Below are 7,305 nucleotides of genomic sequence, written 5' to 3'. Positions count from 1 at the left end.
TCTCACTTAGGTATGACTCACTCTCGCCTAATTCATATCCCCAGGAAGGAAGGCTTAGAGATGACTGGGGAAGAAGGGAAGTAATTTGATCTTGAAAGGCAAGGGGAAGCTCCGTGAGGCAGGAGTACTTACTCTTCTGTATTGAATCTTGCTGCCTAATCAGTGCATAATTTGTTGTGCAGTACAAAAACTCTTGCTTATTCTTTGCTATTTCCAGGTTGGGTTTGTTTGTTTTCATATGGAATACTGAACAGATCCAATTGCTGCTGTTAGAACGAGAAGCCTGTCTACCAAGAGGGGTCTGTAATGTTTTCCTTTACTTGGAGATATTTTGAATGCTAAATTGCCTGTGTGTATTCCTCATAATGTACCATATGCAAATATTCTTCAGGAATTGATACTTCCACTTCAGACAGTCAGTATTTTCTATGTAAGAACTGTACGTTTCCTATACTGCCAAGAATGTATATATATCTATGAAGACTTAAGATTGTATCTTTTTGAGCAAGCCTCTTTCTTCAACCATCTGAAACTTTCTTCCTGTTTCTCGAGTTCTCTGCTAATTTATTAGACACTTGTGTTATATTGTGTACTTTTTTGTATCAGCTGTATTGCTGTATTTATCTTTTCTCTCATTAAAACCTGTTCTTCTCATCCTTCTACTGTGCTGCTTCATATTAGAAATACTCGCACCGTATCAGGTAACCTGGTCTGGTGTAGTGGGTCTGGCTGAGGTGGAGCCAGAGCAGTCCTAAGTAGCCAGTCACACTTCTATTATATTGTTCTACTAATCCCAATATGTTTTATTGTATTAAGCTTCCCTAGGGTTATTTTGCAGCATAGTCCATGCTTTTATAAGACAGGGAAGAAGAAACCTAGAATGGGATACCCGTGGTATAAATAAATGGAGAAGACACAAAACATGTTCTGAGAGATGAAGTCTGTAAGCCTCATGGATGGTTGTTTCGGCTGACATATGCTAAGAAACCTGTGGTCTTCCTGAGTGAAGCAAATTTTGAGGAGAGATTTGGAAGAGGAATCTAGGGGCACATTTTTTTCCTAGAAATGTGGCCTTTGACTTAAGTCAGTCAGTTCTCTCTATGCTGCCTCCACGCTTAACTCATTTTCCAGGTAGATGAAGAGGAAAAAATGAATGCAGGTAAGGCCTGTTTGCTTTTTACAAACAGGAAAACACCATCTCCCAGGAAATCACTCCCTGAACAGATAGAGAAATTATAGCCCTTCTTTTATTCTCCCAGTGAAAAGCCAAATTTTCAGTGTTTTACTGATGCTAATCCCCATTTAGCATCTTCCTTGACCTGCAGCCATGCTCTCAGTAGTATCTGTTCCATGGCATGGTATGCAGGAGGAAAGAGTTCAAAGGTCCATTACAGTGGACCCAAGTATTGAAATAAAGTGAACAGAACATGCGCGTGCACCTAGGCGTTAAGTATTTGCCAGTTTTTGAGGTTGGGAGACCATCTGGCAAGAGGGAAAATAGCAGGAGCATCCACTCTTGGACAACCTACTGTTTCATCTGTAATTAGACACTTATTTAAGGATTAAATTAATCACATCTTTAGCAGCACCTATATAATTACAGTAGTGTATATGGAAATAGCTATGTCAGTTAGCCTTGGCTTTCTCTCAGACTCTTCATCACCCTCTCCTTCATTAAGACTGGTTTTGTGCCCCCAGTTGCACCTGCTCCTATGCTCACAGCCTGTGCAGGAAAGAACCCTGTGGAATGTCGCAGTGGTAGCATTTAAGGATTTCTTGTCATGGGGCTGTGGTAGCAAGGAGCAGAGACACACATGCAGGATAACCATGCTGCCTCTGATCACATGTGACATCGGTTATACTTAAGATTTAGGTTAGGCAAATGCCTGTCTGTGCGACTGCATACATTTGTTTCTAAAGTTGCATTTAGGGATGACGCCACAGTAGGAAATATTTGGGAAAATACTAGCGTAGAGAAGAACCAACATAGGGAATTCCATATGCCAGTGCAGCCTTTCCAGTCACTCGGAGAAGCATTTGGAAAAACACCCAGCCTAAAGTTAACCTGTCCTGACTGCAATCAAGAAAGCTTGCCACTGACTTGGAGGGAAAGCACAGTAGGCCAGTAATGAATGGATTTGAAAATGCTACTGTTAATTACCTGTCATATTTAATACCTGACTTCTCTACTACTACAGTAACTGTTTTGTATACACATGTGAAGCGCGATCTTCCTTCAGAGAAGAATGGACTACAACTACTGATCTCAGTACCAGGGAAGATTATGGAGAGGTTCATCTTGAGTGTGCTCACCAGGCACATGGAGGACAATCAGGGGATCAGGCCCAGCCAACATGGGTTCATGAAAGGCAGGTCTTGCCTAACCAACCTGATTTCCTTCTACGACCAGGTGACCCGCCTGGTAGATGAGGGAAAGGCAGTGGATGTTGTATACCTGGACTTCAGCAACGCCTTCAACACAGTCTCCCATAGCATTCTCCTGGAGAAGCTGGTGGTTCATGGCCTAGATGGGTGTACTCTTCGCTGGGTTAAAAACTGGCTGGATGGCCGAGCCCAGAGAGTCGTGGTGAATGGAGCTAAATCCAGTTGGCGGCCAGACACAAGTGGTGTCCCCCAGGGCTCAGTTCTAGGGCCAGTCTTGTTTAGTATCTTTATCAATGACCTGGATGAGGGGATTGAGTGTGCCCTCAGTAAATTTGCAGACAACACCAAACTGGGTGGCAGTGTTGATCTGCTCGAGGGGAGGCAGGCTCTGCAGAGGGACCTGGCCAGGCTGGATCGATGGGCCGAGGCCAGCTGTATGAGGTTCAACAAGGCCAAGTGCTGGGTCCTGCACTTTGGTCACAACAACCCCATGCAACGCTACAGGCTTGGCAAAGAGTGGCTGGAAAGCAGCCTGGTGGAAAAAGACCTGGGGGTACTGGTTGACAGCTGGCTGAATGTGAGCCAGCAGTGTGCCCAGGTGGCCAAGAGGGCCAATGGCATCCTGGCTTGTATCAGAACTAGTGTGGCCAGCAGGAGCAGGGAAGTGACCGTGCCCCTGTACTCGGTGCTGGTGAGGCCGCCCCTTGAATACTGTGTTCAGTTTTGGGCCCCTCACTACAAGAAAGACGTTGCGTTGCTGGAACATGTCCAGAGGAGAACCACAAAGCTGGTGAGGGGTCTGGAGCACAAGTCTGATGAGGAGCGACTGAGGGAACTGGGGTTGTTCAGCCTGGAGAAGAGGAGGCTGAGGGAGACCTGATTGCCCTCCACAACTGCCTGACAGGAGGCTGTAGTGAGGTGGGGGTCGGCCTCTTCTCCCTGGTAACGGACGATAGGAAGAGGGGGAATGGTTTGAAGTTGCACCAGGGCAGGTTTAGGCTAGACATTAGGAAAAATTTCTTCACAGAAAGGGTTGTCAGGCTCTGGAACGGGCTGCCCAGGGAGGTGGTCGAGTCCCCATCCCTGGAGGTATTTAAAAGAAGGATAGATGAGGTGCTTAGGGGCGTGGTTTAGTGGTGGGATGTCAGGGTTAGGTTAAAGGTTGGACTCGATGGTCTTAAAGGTTTTTTCCAACCAAAGTGATTCTATGATTCTATAATATGTGCTGGTTTCTGCTGCTGTTCAATATAAATAAAATGCGTTATTTCATTAAGCTAAAAAGAAATACAAGAAAGGAACAGGCTTTCTGTGACCTGTCAAAGCTAGCTAAGAGCAGCTCAGCAAAAGACTGCACACTTGATTTTGGGCTATATCCTGTGTTCTTCTTTGCTGGCACTGCTGTCAACTGCTTCACAGCTATTAACAGTAGTTTAATAGATCATCATCATCATCACACCCTGCAAGATTTATTGGTTCCACAGTAGTGGAATGCAGTGGCCTTTGCATTCCTACCAGGCACTCTGAAGTTGCGGTTTGATTACTGGTTTGCGGCACCGCTAAATTAAAAATAATAATATGGTTCCCAAAAGCTGTGTGATAAATACATTGCAGAAGTTGCAATTATTTCACCTTTCTGCCTGTCTTTGTTTCTGCTTTGGAAACTTCTACAAGAGAGCTAACTGCTGCAGCATATGCTGTAGCTCTTGGGAATGCTTCTTCCGTGAGCTGTATGCACAGTAGGTGGCTGTGAAGTATTTGACCATCTGCTGCTATTTCTCCAGGTTATGCTTCTAAAGCTTCCCCACAACTATTAATTAAATGATGAAGCTAGTTGCCAGAAGACACCTGACTGAAGTAACTGGTCCTTTAACTGCAATTACATTTTTATGGATAGTGCCAAAATGTAAATATAACAGCCCATAAAATGAGTAAGTCTTAGTCACACACACACAAAAGAAATGAGGGACGTGCCCAGGACCTTTATCTCTGTTTTCTTACATCCTCCTTGCCAGTCAAGGTCCTGTAGCTCAGCAGTTAGGGTTAGACAGTCCTAACCAGTGGATGGGACAGGAAGGAACACACAAGATGGAGAACTTGTAAACACACCAAAAATATGCAAAAGCTTTGACACTGAGACTGCTGTACTTGCTGCTCTGAGTCACAGTGCTTTATATTTAAGAAACTGAACGCAGAGGCCAAACGTCTCAGAATGAAGTAATTAAGAACCATGATGATGGAAAGTAAAATACCTGATCTTGAAATCAGTTGGAAGATAGTAACCCATGCGATAATCACTCCTTGTCTTAGCTATTTGTTTTTGAAGGTCTTTAGCTGACTTGCTGTACCCGTTGAAAATAGAGTTGGCAAAGAGTAGCTTTCCTTGAATGTACATCTGCCAAAGAAGAGAACAAAAAAACTGCAGAATTGGCAAGAGCAACCTCTTATTCTAAATGAAGACGATAGGTTGAGAAACAAAGAAGGTTGTTAGGTAGCCTGACTTACAACTTTATTATGTCTCACAGCTTTCACCTTTCATGGCTTTGTTATGTAAAAGATTTTATTTCATTTAAGAAATGAAAAATTAAACCTCATATTTTTCTAGTCCCTCCAAGATTTCAAAACACAGCGTACTGGAGTGTCTGCAACAACATTTTGTATGGTGCTTCATGGACTACCAAAATCCACCCACCATCCATCCCCATAGTATTTCAGTTCAGGTATGCCATAGCATGACATATTTGAAGATGAACATAGACAAATAGGTTAGGCATAGGAAAAAAACCATCTGTTTGGTTTCTTTTCTTTTGCATGTGTTAACTAAATATTTTTCTTTGGGTTTTTGTTTTGTTTTTTACTAAGAAGGAGTAGAAGTAGGGTATCCTACTTATAAACTTCCATGAGTAGCAATGGCCTTTCCTGTTTAAATAGTGTATCTCATTGGAAACAATTTTCTAGAGGAGAAAGGTGACCAAGGTCATTTGACAAGTGATTGTAAACCTGCAGGAATTAGCTAGGCCTGATGTTCAAAGCCATAAGGATTCAAAATGTGGGCAAAATCTGAAACTTTAGCAATTTTCTCTCCCGGGAGAAGTAAACCAAGAGACTAAAGCTAATCCAGAGCAGTTCAGAAGATCCAGAAACATTTTCCAACAGTTTTGAAGTAGCTTTTGATTCTAAAGTATATTTCATGATGCCTCAATCATTTGCATGTTTCCTGAAGCTGGCATTTGTAGATGACTACCTTATCATTACATCCTCAACAAAACAGACAATTTAAAAGCCAAATTCTGTTTTGTGCTAGAACTTAGAATTCTTAAACAATGATGCCTTTTGTAGTAAGATCTCAGCAGGGGAAAGGAGGCAGCCTTCTGGATTTTTAGAGCATTTCTATTGGTTTTGGATCATTTTGTTGGGCTGGGCCTTTTAATGTCCCCAGACTCAAAATTACCAGAGCAAGTTCAAGAAAAGATAAATACTTTTTCAACATGTTGCAAAGACTGTTCCACACAGATATAACATGTGGATGGTCTCAGAATTAGGGCTTGAAGAAAAACCTGTTGAAATATTAGATATAAAAAGAATGAAGGTGAGAGCATCAGCCTTTTCTTGATCACTAAAGAAACAGTGACATGGTTGGGCCAGATTTTCTCTGACACAAAGGCCTGTGTCATTGTTCTGGCAGTGTAAAGGAGCCTTTGTCTAAGTGAAAATCGGCTTCATTGCATTTAGAACTATAAGAATCATTTAAGCTGATGTACTATCCAAAGCTGCTTGTGTTGTGGGATGTTCTCAGTGTTACACAATTGGAAACATCTGGCTTATTTCATGGAAGTTCTCAGCATGCAGGACTCCAAGTCAAGACTCTTTGAATACTTCAGGGTAATGCATATTCAAGTAACAATGGATGTATTCACTAGAGGGAAATCCAGAGGACCACTGAATTGTCTTCGTCTTATGCTCACACCAATATGTATTCATCTGTAATATAGCCAGTAATGAACAGGACGTAGAACCCTGCTTTTACTTGTGGGTAATTGAGAAGGAAAAAACCATTTTACATCATGCATTTTTCAGTTTTATAGGCAAAAGTTATGATAGCACTGTTTTACTCAACTCCAAAACATTTTTCTTTTAGTCGAGTAGCTTGTCTCGTTACTATGAAAAGCTCTATTTACCAGAGTGCGAGAGGAGCACTCACAGCAGGGCCGATTTGAAAGTGATGAACAGTTTAATAAATGTTACACTCTCACACAGGTCCTCATTTCTCCACTCCCTTGCTTAAATCCAATGTTGTGAGCGGTGTCTGCATCGTAACAAAGGGAGTCTCTTGGGGTACGTGTACTCTCCTTGGGGTACAGTTTTGAGTGCATGTCAGCAGGTGGATATGACAGTAACATTCATGCCCCTTTATGGCACACAGTTTTCCCCTTGAGGCAAACTCTACATTCATTTGTTCTGACTTTCCCGACTCACTCTCAATTTTTCTATTCTCATTTCAGTTTCTTCCTCATACTTTATTTGTACATAGCTTCTAACTTTTTTCCCTAATCAGTGCCTCGTCTTGCTTCCCATAACTGGTCTTACCTCCCCTTGCCTATTGTATTTCTCATTATAAAGATCCTTCTGATCTGATGCCCAGTCTCTCATACTTCTCTGTATCTCTGTTATCATCCTCCCTCAATTCTGCGTGTTCTTTCCTCACCTATGGTGGGAGCACAGAGAACAAGGGAAGAAACCTCCAGCCATCTAGAGCCCAGCTTACTGCCTCTGCTCCATACGCCAGCAATCTGTGTTTTGGTTTTGGTCTGTTCTAGCCTTTGGATTCCCTGTACAGATAATCTGAGTTAGCTTCCTCTTGCTGCTGCAAGCCCTTACATGTTGTCCGGTTTAAGTGTCTTTCACTGCCACGTTGATGAGGAA

The sequence above is a fragment of the Egretta garzetta genome, unplaced genomic scaffold (genome assembly GCF_000687185.1).
Source record: "Egretta garzetta isolate BGI_Z169 unplaced genomic scaffold, ASM68718v1 scaffold38, whole genome shotgun sequence".
NCBI classification, from domain to species: domain Eukaryota; kingdom Metazoa; phylum Chordata; class Aves; order Pelecaniformes; family Ardeidae; genus Egretta; species Egretta garzetta.
Note: the sequence above shows the minus strand (reverse complement) of the source record.